Genomic DNA, 15,598 nt, shown 5'->3' on the forward strand with positions numbered 1-15,598 from the left:
TCTACACCGATCATGCTGATTTTGGGTGCAATCGAAAGAGAATTTCTTAATTAGCTGAAAGTTCAATTTTCAAATTGCGACATAACGCCTGAGCTTCGCAATTCAAGAAAATGACATGTCGATTTTACCCCCACCACCGCGAATCGTTTTATTCAGAGATAATATAGTCTCGGCGAGAGCCTCGGGCCAGCAGACGATAGGGCTGTCAATGTACTTGTCCCGAGACTCTACCGAGTCTCTTGATATTGAGGGGCCAATTGCGATATCCCCCCTCGCCTTCCGCCCTGGTCCCACCCTCATGGTTGTGTAACGTTGATTTACATGCTATATGTTCCCCCGATGACCATGTAAAACGTTACGAAGCGCAAATTCACATCAATACACGTTTCGTACCTCAATTCAACAATGGGATTGCTGTTTCTGTGTGTTTATAACTCTCAAACTCACACAAACGAAACAATTTCCATTCATATATGCACGTGTGTTCGTATGGTTCAAGATATATGTATGTAAAAATGGGAATATATATGTAGACATTATACGAGAACCGTCCGACTCGAAACCCCTTCAATTCCCGTAACTCTCTCGCTGCACATAACATGGTCATTTTATATAGACAGAGCGTATATGGTATTCTCTATCGGTACGCTAGCTTAGGCGACGTTCTCGGTTGTACGCATGGAAGCGAGAGACATAGGGTCGATATTGGCCTCGTGAATTTTATGCTCCGAGAGAATCCAATTACCACGAATAATTTATGGAGGAATCACGGACATAAATGACGTGGAGAAGGACATAGGAATGGTCGACTGATATATATCGCTTGTATATATATATAGAGAGAGAGAGAGAGAAAGAGACAGTCGAAATCCTTGCATATATATATGGAGGATTTTGGTTGGCTGATCCAGAGATTCCGAACCGATGAAAAGCGATTTTCCAAAAGGTCCATAAAAATAACCGAGCTTTGCATGAGCGCAACACAATGTGTGCTCGCTTGTACGTGCGTGAAAGATACGATGCACCTCTCTCGCGTGGGCTATGAGCCGCTGAAATTTCCACTTGTAAATGTACACGTATATGAACCCAGGATGAGGAAAGGACGTAACTAACACGCTGCTCCATCGTGAACGAAACACTATTTACGCCTTTCTGTTAATGAATCGCTCGATGTACGATAGTCGACAAAGCTTGGCGCAGCATAACCCTCATCGAGATCGCGGGGCAAGGGAACGCTTTGCTCGAGCCACTATTTCGGTGATTAAAGAAGATTTATACTCGCGATAGCCACGGCGACCCAGAGTTACCGCCAATTATACCGATCGACCAACAAACTCCACACCCTCGCTCCTAAGGACTCTATTTAACTCGTTCTCACTCTTTTTCTCTTCCTCGCCCTCTCACCTTCGGCTTAATCTTCTCGATTGCTTTTGTGTATTCACATTTTTGCGAAGATAACGCCCGGGTAGGTAATGCATATTCGTTTGGTATTTTCGAAAGCTATCGAGCGGCCATTCCGTGTTCGAAGCTCAAATAGGCTAAGCTTAAATTAGATTCTTGATTAATTATCGGATCTCTACTCACCGATTTACGATTACCAACTTGGGCGAAGAATTTATTTCTGAAATTAGAAAAAAAGGTATTAATTTAGCAAACGTAATAGTGGTCACGATTTGTTTGCTTTGAAGTTGAAATATCATTAAGATATCGTCACAGCTCGGATAAAATAGATTTGATACTTGGTCCACACACGTCTGGAAAATTTAAGGTAGTTCATATGCGCGAAACGATTTTCTTAAGAAAGTCTTGAAATTTACTCAGAGTTTAAATGGGTAGTCGACTGACCCGCTGATCAAATTTTAAAGGGTTCGTCTTATTGGTTATTGAGATAAACGTGTTTAATTATGAAGATAAATACACAGAGTTATTATGACGGTGCGTAAAAAATCATTTTTTTTTTTTTCATATAACGAATGAACTCTTCTTGGAAAGTTTATGAAAAATTACACAATAACAATGAAGTATATTATGAAGGTCTGGAAAAAAATTCGAGACGATTGTCTTACTATAGTAATCAAGATATATTACTTTAAAGATTGAACAAAATTGATAATGAACACTCGTATAACTTCATATTTGCTTATTTCGGCATTTTGTTTCTTCTTGGCTTGGCCCATTCCTGTCATAGCTTTTTCTTGATCTATTTCTCTTTGTATTTTCCCTTTGCGCTCTCTAACGCGATTTTTTTACATAAAAATCTATAGCATTTTCACCAGGGATGAATAAATTTGATTAATGGATTGTTATTTCATTCGATGACGCTGAAGTTTCCAACGTTGGAGTCCAACGAAATGATCGAAAAAACTCTCCAATAATTCCAGTAATTCCCCTATTTTGTTCCCCGCCATATTTGCGATTCGTAGTTTTTCAAGCTGCACCAACGATTCGTGAAATAAAAAATTGGTGAATTACAAACGTTTTTTCCGTTCATTTCGTTGGACTCCAACGTTGGAAACTTCAGCGTCGTTTTCATTCGTCAAAAGATAAGTTGAGAAAATGTATTTACAATTTCGAATTGATAACTCTGACATTAATTTAAGTTATTATATCTTTAATTAGGGAGTAAAAATCGTTTTAATTTGGACACCCATAAAATACGATTTTTCGGGCATGATCTGCCTTAACATCAATCAAATGATCGTAGAAACTTTGAGCGCCCAATAAATTTGTGTTGAAAAACAGCAACATTATTTTTCCTAAATAAAAGTTTGTACAACAGAAGGGATAACAATGTCGAAGTGCTTGGCAAAAGTCTGTATTTTATGATGTAGTTCCACAGAGATTTCACGTGTACTTTCCGGTATACAAGATTTGTTAAGTTCTAAGAGTTTCGGAGAGAAACAAGAGGCAAGACAGAATGAGGATAGGAATTGGATGTGTCTGTTACTGCGAGCTTCGCGTGTATGTGAGAGCGCAGAGGAGATCGTAAGTAAGAACCGAGTGAAAAAAACCGAGAAAACGTGGAATAGTGAGGATTGCAGAATCGCTGGGACTGCCTGCTCGCCAAACCCAATGTGGTTTTACTCGAAGAATTATCGACAAAACTTTTATTTCCGAGTGCCAAGAGAAGATCTATAGAGAATCCTTTGCTGGGTTTGGTCCAACATGAATGACCGAGCGGCCAACCACGTGGAAGACTGAACGTGTGCACCGACAAACTGCAGCTGCAAGACGAAAACCCTTCGTATTACAGGGCGATACGGTCTTTCGCGTTTCGCAGCTAACTACTTTCGTGGTTTTGTCTCTTTGACCAGTGTTTCGTGTACCTGACACAAAAAGTGACTCTCGTATCTACGTATATTCGTCCGGTGAATGCAGGATCTGTTCGAAACGGAATTGCGAGAGTCGTAAATAGCTGGAATTATACCGGCTGGAAAATGTAAAAATGGCGGGAGCAATGAAGAGGTTACAGAGATCACATGACAATTGTACTAATTAGGGGAGACCGGGTCAAAACGGGATACCCGAAAAATGAGAGAAATTTTTTTTTCTTTTTTTTTTTTTAAATTTTTATCCTAGTCCGAAAAGAACATGAAACATATTTTTTCCAAAATATCTTGTTTTTTTTTGGATTTTGATTTTCTTTTCAAAAAATTCGTTTTTTTCAAATTCTCTTTTTTTTACATTACTTTTAATGTGAAAACGTTTTTGCACAGATATACAATTTTGTAAATCTACGATTACTGTCTCGCAGATTACTGTCTACGACAGTAATCGCAGATATATGTTTGCGGACCGTCATGTGTGGTTACACCTGCACGTGAATCATGTGCCCACTCTGCACAATTTTGGCACTGAATCCATGATTCAGTGGATAAAGAATACAAATTTTTACAAAATAAACATTGGCAATCATCGTTATTATTCATATCATTTATATTGAATTGAATTACAGAGGGTGCGTTCGACTTACGTTTAAGCGCTGTAATCGCTGAGATCGCTTTCAACGTCTTCAACAGCGGTAAGTCGGAAGCACTCGGTTACGGGTGTAAAATACACCCAAGGTGCATTGAATTAAGATCATAGTAAAAAAAATTTCATAAGTTTTTGAACGGTACCCCGTTTTGTCTCGGATTTTTTTTTTTTTCTTTGAAAATTGAACAGAATTCCAGTACATTTCTTAGTTTTTGGGAGTAAAAAATAGACAGAGCTGCCCAAACTTCTGAAAAGTTCAATATTTTCTTAGGTATCCCGTTCTGCCCCGGTCTCCCCTAATACTTTTTTTTTTATAAAATTATTAGAATTTTGATGATTGTATTGGTGAAATTAAATAAGTTTTGAAACTAGCGAGGATTAGTTCGAGCGGTAATCTCGGATTTATCGATTATTCCAGTCTCAGGAACTCTAAGCACTAAATACAAATTTCGAGCCAGCAGACACGGAAGAATATTTTGGAATGGATTTCATTAGGATGTTGAGCGATTGCCGAAAATGGGGATGCATATTCCATCATCGGTAATTATTAATGTCCGACTGGGTTTACGTTTTCACGTATATTATTCATGATTAAAGGAGTCGTACCAGACCATTATTGATAAAGGGATTCATTAAAATCATATTAGTGCCTATAATTCTGAATTTCCCTTCCTGTTATTAATTATAGAGTAATTAAAATTTTGATATCCGGGCGATTCAATAGCCTTATGCGTTAATGGAATTATCTTCGAGCTTCGTCTAATGAAATTTAACTAAAACTGTCAGAGGTTTCGAAACGAATTTTTTGAAAGCAACAGTGAATCAATGTTCCATGGTTTCTACGAAAGAGAAAAAGTCCACAACAAGTATTGAAAGTCTTTTTCCAATCGGCGGAAGCGTGTTAAAATTTTTCACTATTGCATTCGTCCAATTAACCGATTCACCGGATTTACCGAGTGTCAAATAGCGACGGGACAAGTGTTCGGAAACAACAAAAAAAAAAAAGGGTTGATGAAAATGTTGGCACTCTTTGTGTCTCTGAATTTCCATTACGAAAAAGCTTTGGTGTGCGTTGCGTTTTTTTCTTTTATCAAACCATCAAATTGTGTCCAACGGTGTTGACTGGCCGAATGGCTCGTTCAGAACTCCTGGTCAACGAGTACGAATTTTTAAACAAACGGACGAAATAAAAAACTCGAAACGCGCGGTGTCGATTTTTTAAAGCTAACACGTCACCCATTGGGATTTAAACTCGTCTGAAAATTGGACTTTTATACTATTTCCAAACACGTTCCTTCTTTAAAGGCTTTTTCAATAAACTTTCTGTAATCAACGTTTCTTTTCAAGTCTGTCAAAGTCAATTGAGTTGAAAATGAGACCAACGGAGTACAATCAAACGAGTCTTTTATAGAAGCCTTAGAATTATCGTTGTCCCAAATGTCTTGTGGAACGACACAACATGCAAGTTTGTAGTCGCAAAGAGAAAAGTATATAGAATTTCACGAAGTAAGACATTTGCTCAAACAGTAATAAAGTTTCAAGCAGTTACACATCGATTCTTTGTATACTTTATGTCGACTTCGGTTGTCGACACCGTTGCTCTTTCATTCGTATTGCGAGCTTCAGCCGCTTTGAGACATTAAAAAGTCGGATGAAACTAATTTGTAATTTTATTTTTTTTGTGATGAAAATGGAGATTAAAAAATTCGGTCAGCTAATCCTCCTGGATCTTGAGATTTAATGGATTTTTGGTATCCAGAACTGTATGATCGTGTTATAAACCCGGTCATTTGTTTCCAAGGACACGAAGAAAGATTATTCGAATAAGCAACGGGGATGTCGAGAGCGAAATAATGTCGCAGCAACTTTTCAACAATACCCGTGGCATTTTCAACATAGTTGAATTTTGGCTTGTGATGAAAACGTTCGGGATAAGTACTCTATGGAAACTTTTCCATTGGTATAATTCGGATGCCTATTTCCACTTTCTGAGAGGAAAAGAGCGAGAGAGAGAGAGAGGGTCTGGGTGATGGGAGAAAGCGAAATGTGCAGATTCTATATTCATCCTGAGTGATTCTTTCTCCACAAGTCCCCCTCGGAGTGACAGCCGCGTACATCTGGCGAAAAGTTACGTTTTACCAAAGTTTCCCAAGGAATTATGCGCTCATCTCTCGAGCTTCTATACGGAGAAATTCATGCTGCATTAGACTGGAATCTTTTCTCTCTTTAAAAATTTTTTTTTTAAATAATATAATCGTTTTCTCTCGACTGTTCTTTCGCTTCCGGGGATTCTTCGTACCTGTCAGACTTTAATTTTATTGATCGTCAAATGTTTTTTCTTTAAATTGGGGTACCTAAAGTTTCGACAACAAAAAACACTCGAGTTTCCCAACACAAACTCTTCATTTTCATAACAGGAGCATCGATTCGCGCGATATGAAGTGAACGCAAGTAAATAGTTATAAATCTTCAGAGGGGCAACATTTTACCCTGCTAAATCACGAATGAAGGATAATACTGATCATGAGATCCAAGCAAACATTAATTAGATTTTGATTTGTTTTATGGGGTTGAGTACGGTGTTTGTACCGGTAATAAACCGCGCGCATATTTCATGCGTTGGATTAGCTCGCTATGTGCGGCTACATCCGTAATCTATGAATGTGTCCATGTCTACGTACAATCTGACAAACACAGACGAATAAATCAATCTCGAAATAGTGTATTAACTGCTCATGATACAACGTTATAACAACGTAAAGTTTAAGTTTTTCGGAATTATCGTAATAAACAAATGACCGATTCAATAATCCGTCAGTCTCATTTCCGATCAGTCAAATGCCAGGGTGTTAAGAATAAACGAGAAGATATTGACAAAAAATTTCGTGCTATGGGGAAAATGCGGGAATCCTCCGATACGTTATACCGACTAAACCAAATCCGACAACTCGTTACTTTGATCTTTTTGATTGGCAGCCTCTAGAATATTTCGGAACGAATAATATAAAATGCAAAGCATGAACATAGTAGTTGGAGTTTGGAGCAGGACTGACGGATTATCGGGTTCGTGGTGTAAAGTGTTGTCGGATTTGTGGCGGAACTGTGTTGGAGCATTCTCATGCAAGCCATAACTGCATTAAATGCGTATACACTCTGGCAGACTACACATTCCTCGCATACTCTCTTTAATCCCTCTCAGTTCTCTATCGGTCCTTGTCACTTTGCTTTTCGTTCAATATACCAGGATTTCAGGTGTTTCGGACACACGTGTAATCGCGTAGGTTCATGTGAGCGTCCACGTTGAAGAGAGCATGCGTTTGCGAAGATGTGCGCTTGCGTTCGCGATATCGTGTGCTTCGAAAGATATATGTGTGTGCGTATAACTACATTAGGCCCTTTGCGTAGCATGGTAGCCGAATACCAATCAGTTATGTCAATTTGCCGCAGCAAAGTAATGAATGGTAATTGCTGGCAGCCAGTGCGTAGACTGCTCCGCGTCCCCGATTCAACGCTCGGATTTCGGTTTCCATCACAACGTGTTCGCGATTTTCAAACGTGACCCTCCCGAGCATTCGCTCCTGTGTCGCTCAGGCATCCATACAACCTGCCCATCAAACCTTTCACGGCTTTAATCACTGCCTCTCTCAGCGATTCAACTTTCAGTCTCCCATCGATTCATTCAACTTCTTTTTTTCAAAGCTCTGTCGCTCTCCGAATCAGGCACTTTATTCGAGCAACAGTCCAGCGTTGAAGATTTGGAAGGACAGTTTCGCCGAATGAATCGAGACTATTTTGACCTCATCAGAAACATCCCTGTGAAGAAATTATTTCTATTCGGCTGCTGGGCTTCGTTCTCTTTTCAACATCGTCCTCTTAATCCCACGTAATTTTTCGTTACTGACAAAATCGTTGGACTACTTCGATGAGATAAAAACCTCGGACACCGCTCCATGGTTTGAGGGGGAATGTCAGTGTGAGAGGCTGAAAAATGAGGTATTTTTTGAGAATTTTTTTTTTTTTAAACGGCTCGATCAAGTTGTTTGAAATTTTGTGTATTAATTATTGAAATAATGAAGTATACGAGGTTTTTTTTTTAATTTTTAGTACATTTTGTTAAACAGAGGAGCGGTCGCTAAATGGCGTCTCAAAAAAGACTCCCCGACGGTTGACAACATAAGTGCTACAGCCAAGTATCTGAAATCGAAAATTTAAAAAGATTATTAAATTATAATAGTATAGCTATTGCAGCATCGTAGGAAATTTGAAAATTTTGATTAGAAAAATAATGGTGGGCATTAAAAAAAAAAATCGAATTTTATACAAAAATTTTGTAGTAAATTGTTAATAAAAAAAAAGTAAACAATTTAAAAAAACTCTATGATGCGACGATAGCGATAAGTTCTCTGAAGAGAATCCTTCTTGAATGAAATCAATTAGATAAAATTTGACAGAGTTACGCTGTCAATCAAGTCAAAAAACATGCTTTCGAGAAAAACGCGTTTAAAGTTTTGGAAGGATAACAAGTTCTTACCGATTAGTCTGCTATCCATGGACCATACAGAAGCTCTTTTGCGCCCAAGCTCTTTTTTCACACTGATATTCCCCCTTAAATGCGTTTATGCCACCTCACTTTACAGTTTTCGCTTCACTTTGTCGAGCGTTTACTATTGGCACTGGGTTGCAAATAATCAAACAGATCGAACACGACGATAATCTTTAAAACAAAAGTACAAGGTAAATGGAAAGCTACGCTCGTGAGACTAACAAAATTATGGGAATTTGAATTGAAAAATTGATCCAATGCAGTTTGAAAATAAATAACCAATGGATGCAACATTTTTTTTTGTAAACAAAGCTCTAAAAAATCACTCGTAAAGCGAGGCCTTTTTAAATCGAGTATTTTTTACTTAGTGGATATTCAATTTGTTAAAGGAATATCGAAAACTTTCACACCCAATTCTTGATCAATTCCGAGCAAACATTGTGCTTTTAAAGCTTTACGATGACAGCAGATAATTGAGGATGAGAATTGTACAAACATGAGAGCGAGAGTGTGTATATTTCGTCTGAGTAAATAGTAATCAGATATTTATGTGATGAGAAAATTGTGTACGAGCTATTTGCCAATTGGTTAATCAAGGTATTGCCATTATACATATCGTGAATTCGTAGATTCACGCCGATTTCATATTGTTCCCTCACATTCGAGCATACACCACACAATTTCATGACGTCCGTTGGTTTCCGTTTGCGGACACAGGTGTAATATCTTCCATCGTAACTTGTTGTCCTCGTAAAATACAATAAAACATCGACGTTGTGCAGATACGTGGAGAGTTCGTTACAATTTAATACAAATCTCGTTGCTGCTTGCCTTTGTTTGCGAAGCAAGTTTCGCCGTACGATAAACAAGAACACACAACGATATGTGGCAACAATAGCAGCACAAGAGAGTCGGCACACGTGAGAATATCGTGGCTAATCCCTTTGTTATTCCAGCCACTCTTTGTTTGAACGATGCAAATTGTTTATTATTGAAATTGGATTTTCAGGGTGATCCAGAGACAACCTGTGGTATAATATTCTTATGCACGCTGTTTTCACGCGTTAGCCTTACACGATGGGAGAAAAACATGCTGATGAGTTCAACGCGTTTTTTGTGAAGGTGCTGCATTCGTTAAACGAGAGCAGTTCCAGCTTCCGGCCTCATCCTCACTATTTTTCTCAGTTCAAATGTTATTCGTACCCCGCTCTTTTCCATATTCCCATTGGCATAAAACCATCTAGAGTTTGCCGCATAAATTCAGCATTTACGACCCTCTCTGCTTCAGACTCTCGCGTTGCCTCGAGAATACCGAAAACGGGGATATTACATTAAGCCCCTGTTTCCGGATGACTTAGCAAGAAACGAAGATGGAATACACATGTTTTCTAATTTTCAACACACCGTGCAAAATCGAAACATTTTACCGAGCGCTCACTTGCATCCGAAAGAGGAAGCAAACTCTCTCTACACCTTCTGCAATAATCCATGCGGATAGTTCTGTCATCTCGTTGCCGAAGACGAAGCAGGGTGTTATATTCTATTAGCATGGTTGGTTAGCTGGCCAAACCGCGTACTATGCAAAGGGAATATATTTCTCATAATTGGAGGCCATATTCCGGGGACGTAAGACCGTGAACGGAGAAGGTTACAAGTGAGTACGAACAAGAGCTTCGCAAATAGCTCAAGTTCGTGGTTCCTTGGCAATATCTGTGTTCACTTATATTCGTTTACACATTAAATAGAAAGTCCTTTCAAACACATGTGTACAACTGATAATTCCGAGAATTATGGACATTTAGTAGGACATGAGAAACTCAGAAGAACTTCCAATGTTCAGTGATTAACGCGCAATAGTCCAGTCATATAGCAAATGAACCGAGAAGGCTAAATTTTGGATGTGACGTGGAGGGGGGGGGGGGGGGGGGGGCTAGAAAAGCTTAACTTCAAATTGTGGACAAAGATTTCCTGTGTGCATTTTCCGCCATCTTGAAAAAAGGGTTAAATTCAGTTTTTTTACGATAACTCGGTTCTCCGTTGAGATACGATAATTTTAATTCAATACTTTTTTGTTGCATTTTTTACGCTCTACAATTTTGGTCCTATACATTTTTCATCCATCCTCCATGGTTATTGAGATAACGATTGAAAAAGTTAAAAATTAAGGTAGTACAATGTGTTTGGGTTTTTATAACCCGCAAGCCGATGGCTAACTAATCAGTCCTCCGTATCTGAGTATTGACTTTGCTCGAAGCTGTTCAACGCGACGGATCACCTAAGTCGCACACCGTATACGGACTCACAATATCATTGCCGCTTTTATTTTCTTTCCCCATAGTTTATCAACGTCGCTTCGAGGGTTTTTTTCGATTTTTTTTATCGCCCTTCCACTTGTGCCGGTATAACAAGCTCGTAAGATCGCATTTGTGCTTATTAGCTCGCTCCACATTTCCAGCGTGTATCCTACTGTCTGGGTTATACTCTACGATTTTAGTAGAGGTATCATAACAACGAAAACAAGCCGAACATTCTAGGACTTTAGATTTGCGATTCGAAAGCCAAAGGGAAAGCTCACTTGGAAGGCTAGTGAATTGAAACGACATGAAAGAGCAGTCTGTAAGGTCTACAAACGTGTGTGAAGAAGTGTAGGTTATTCGTGTATACATGAATGGATGTGCATGAGTTGTGTTCGAGCTTCTTTTTCCAAGCTGCGGTCGGCTCTTTCATGGGAGTCATCCAACTGTTGGCCTTATCCTCGCCCGTCCATTCTTTTGCCTTCGTTTTTCTTATTTTTTTCTTTTCTTCCTTGGATATGTTCCTGCGGAATGGCGTATCGAGTCACGGAATACACAAGACTTGCAAGCTTGGATAATCGACCACTCAGAAGAACACCACCTATTCCTTTATCTCTTTTTCTATGTTTTTCTAGTGTTCTCTCGCCCTTTTCTTACTCAGTTTTTTCAACCTTTTTTCTCCCTCTACTTAGGGTCACAAAGAACGAGAGACGTTTTTAAAGCTTTTTCGCTTGTCTTTTCTATCCATTTAGTTGCATGGGTTCTGAGAAGATCAAAAAGTCACAAAAGATTCCGAGGATCCTTTGAGCCTTGTATATGCGCTGTACACATGATACAAAATGTCCGCGGAATTCTGTGCGCTTTTCTACGCCAACGCAGAAAGGTGATTTACAAAGATGAGTAAAACATTCCACGTATAAAAACAAATAAACGAGTTTCCAGATTTTTTCATGCCAAGAGCCCCATCAGGAGCTCGTCTAAAAAAGTACTTTCTTTGAGCTTCGAAATATATCGAATTTTGATACACGCCTTGTACTCATCGCCATTTCGGCCTCATGGTAACAAATAATGCAGACAAAAGATACGAGAGCGTGCTTTTAATGCTCGTATAACCATATTTTCGGTCCATAAACTCGGACGAGCTTATGGAAACCCCAGTTCACGTCGTGTAGAAGGATCCGGCTGTGCGATTAATTTTGGAGTTCGCGTTTCCGGTGTCCAAAGTCTACACGGCCCATTTTCTTCGATATTCGCGCTCGTTAATATCGCGTCTTCTTTATTCACATATAGTACATATTTATGTGTAAGCTAATATAGTCGTTTTTGTCCAGCGAATTTACTATTATACAAGGATGAAAAGCTCGTATGCATTTTGGAGCTACATTAATACCAGTTTTTAGTGAATTCACGAGCCAAATCGTACCGAAAGCTCTAACGTTCGTTTATTGTCCAAGGACTCCCGGTTTTATTGGCTTCTGGACACGCTCCTAATGGCTGTCTCAATTTGACTTCGATTCATCTTTCAATGGGCACAAAAAATGACGTCGTTCTTCGAACGCGAGGAGGAAAAACTCTGTGCCTGATGTAAAAACGAAAAATACAAATGAGACTATTTTCCGGCTTATTCATGAATGAAGATGGGAAAGGTAAAAAATCGTCAAGTATCGCAGAGACCAAGAAAAATCCTTTCCCTAATGCATGTGATCGATTTTATTTCAACGGAAATGCAATTTTCTGGTTGCGTCGCATATTTTGTCGGGATAGGATATGCTCATGGACCAGAACTTTTCAGCTTCACTATGATCGCAGAAATATTCGGCCATGCATACCTTTTACGTGCAGTACATACATTTTTTATTTTTATTATATATTCAAATACTACATGGATGAACGTATTGGAATAATCGATGGGAACATTTTTCGTTACTGTGGAAAACGAATTTTCTTGGTTTTTTCAACAATTATAATTATTTTTGCTTTTTTATTTAAATCATCAAGTCATCATTGGGCTACTTATAGTCTGTGCAATAATTCGCTCGGAAAGAGTAAAAAATTCTCCATTTGTTGGATTCAGTCGTTCAGAGATGGAACATTTGTGGAATAATCGATGTAGAAATTAGCACAGTAACGATTTAATGTCTCCATAAACTAGCAACATTGATTCTGCTATTTCTTTGATTAAATTATTTAATCTGAAACATTTACTGATAATCGAATACCAATAGGGGGTGTATCATTAGTCACTCCATAAAAGGCAGTATTGATTACTCGGAATGTGTACTCGAGTAGATTTCCTCTCACTCAATTACTATAAATATAGATGCATCGTTAGCATATTTAACTTTATGTACGTTATTTAATTCATCGTTCCAATTTAGTAGAACAGTTCATAATTTACGGTGATTTTAATAACAAATATTTGATCAGAATTCCACCGACATTAAAGAGTAAAAACGTTTCGAACCGTGCCATCTTTTTTGCAGACATTGACGAGTCTTAGAGATCTGAAAATAAACTCATTACTGTATTATCCATGTGGCAATTTTGCTGTTCGAAAATATGGTAACTATGATAAATTTTTCTCTTGATTTGAATATGGATTAGACGAAGTATCGATATGGAAAGTGAGCTCGATTTTCATTGAGTTTGACTGAAAATGCTAGCAAAAAAATGGTTAAAAAAATAATGAGAATCACCCAGGAAATTTTGAATTATTCAATTATTCAGATACAGCTATGGCCAGAAATGCACATGTTTTCCAAAGATCGATATTACATTGTCGTAAGCCTGCCTATTCGATTATATGTAGAAATAGCTTGCGCAGATAGCAACGAATGGGGAGCGCTCCACAAGGCTGGGTTCGGATCGATTGGGCCTCATCAATTCATCAGTCTGCTCTTCAATCATGAGATCATTTTCACCTCGTTCGAAATGCCGATGAGTCAACGCTCGTTGAATTTTAAACGATTGATGGGCTCAGTGTAGATGGAAAAAAAATGCAAATTTGGAGCAGTTAAGGACCCCAGTAGTTTGTCATTCTCTATTTTCAACCTCTTCAGTCAAATTCATATAATATCGATGCATTGGGTGAGTTAAATTGGAGTAAAAAAACATCACCGTTTCGAATAAAGTAGAAAAATCGAACAGGAACTCGCTGTAATCATAGGTTATAAAAATAAACTGCATTTTTATAACGTTTTCTTTTTCCCAGAAATATGATGAGGTGCAATGTTCCTGAACTTAACATCTCGAGTTTCAAACAAAAAGCTTTTGTCAACGAATGAATAAAGATATAAAGAGATTTTGTTTCCAAAAGAATCGTCTCATCTGGTCAGTCGATTCGTTGTGAAAAATATTTTCCTCGCGTTTTCCAACTTCTGATAACGTTGGTTCGCCCTACCAAACTCAATCGCTTCCGCAAGTTCGCATCCTCACTACGCAGGAGTATTTCGTGTGAGGATTTCCAATTGGAACTTTTGTAAAAAAGTTGCACAAGTTCGTTTCATTGAACATCACTGCAGAAAAAGGAAACCTTTGCTTAGAATAAAATGAATGTATCTTTACGAGAAATATTTCTTTTATTGACGGATTGAAATATCACGTCGATCCCATTCACGAGAAGAACGAATTCGTTTCTCTTGAGAAGTTTGAAAGAATGAAAGAATGAAAGACTGGGACTGCTTGAAAAAAACAGTTTGTTGTCACTCCTCAAAGACTCAAATTATAAACAGAAAGAAAAAAAACTTCGAAATCGTAGACAAATGTGTCAAACATTCAGGATCATATAAAATCCCATTCTCATCACCACAATATCATATTACGAAATAATACTTTGCAAATTTTGAAAGGAGTTGCTGGTCAAACTAACGAAGCTCTGAGAAATTAAATATTCACTAAATTCGGTTGATTCATCTAAGAACTGTTCATGTTTTTGTTGACCAAACTGAAGTCGATATTGGATCTCTAAAGCCTGGACACTGGTGTGTGAATTCCCAAGAAAATTCAAAGCATTGAAAAGTAAGGACGAAAGAACTTATATACACCAATGTGCTAAATAGCCCGAGGAACGAAGAAATAAAACTTGTATATGGGCTATCGAATATATATTTCCTACAACTACATTATATGCTGTTTATCAAAAACTTGTTGGACCTACGACGTTTTCACTCAACGAAATATATTTAGTTAAACCCACAAATTTTTATCTTAGTGTAAAAATTCCTGTTTACTCAAGTCATTTTTATCGTGGTATAAATATTCAGAGGATAAAAAGATTTGAAGGCTTTGCAGTAGAGAAACTGTTATAATGCGGGTGAATCCGGCTTAGCGATTACACAGTTTATTATTCGCTACAACTGTGCCATAATTCGCAGAGAGATTGGTCAAACACGTAGACTGTTCCAGAGCTCTGAATCAGTTATGTGAATTTGTGTGTTAAGTCAGAATTCTCATGTCTGTTGTCAATGTTCTGAGCAAAACGGATCGAAATTCACTGCGAAATAAAGGTGATGAAAAAAAATGTTATTATTTTAAAAATTAAGATGAAAATTAGTTTCTTCGCTGCTTAGTTATGAATAGTCAAAGAATTTGGCTCCTCACAGATTCGAATATGCAATAGACACAGAAATTACGAAAACCTCCAATTAGATTAATCGTGCTGTTAAAAGTAACGAATAGAGATAAAGCGGTCGCAGGTTGAGAGGGAAAATGGTCGTCCGAAGGTGGATAAACTTACGAGACTACATTTCCACAGCATGAAAAAATGCTCCAACGGATCGAAGGTTTC

At 38.1% G+C, this 15,598-nt stretch overlaps 1 protein-coding gene across 4 annotated transcripts in view; it reads right to left on the bottom strand.

The window, feature by feature from the left end:
* Positions 1-15,598, bottom strand: part of LOC122407091 (protein artichoke-like) — a 97,228-nt gene that overhangs the window by 63,555 nt on the left and 18,075 nt on the right. Inside the window, exons 1-3 of one of the 4 annotated variants that reach the window (XM_043413093.1) lie at positions 9,178-9,877; positions 8,507-8,689; positions 1,585-1,621 (exon numbers count right to left, since the gene is read on the bottom strand). The exons of 1 other annotated variant lie outside the window; for it this stretch is intronic. The gene's annotated coding sequence lies outside the window, so the exon portion shown is untranslated. Of the gene's footprint in view, positions 1-1,584; positions 1,622-8,506; positions 8,690-9,177; positions 9,878-15,598 lie in introns of those variants that run through there. 2 more of the 4 variants (XM_043413085.1, XM_043413077.1) reach the window with 2 other exon arrangements.

Source organism: Venturia canescens, chromosome 1 (assembly GCF_019457755.1).
Source record: "Venturia canescens isolate UGA chromosome 1, ASM1945775v1, whole genome shotgun sequence".
Taxonomy (NCBI): Eukaryota; Metazoa; Arthropoda; class Insecta; order Hymenoptera; family Ichneumonidae; genus Venturia; species Venturia canescens.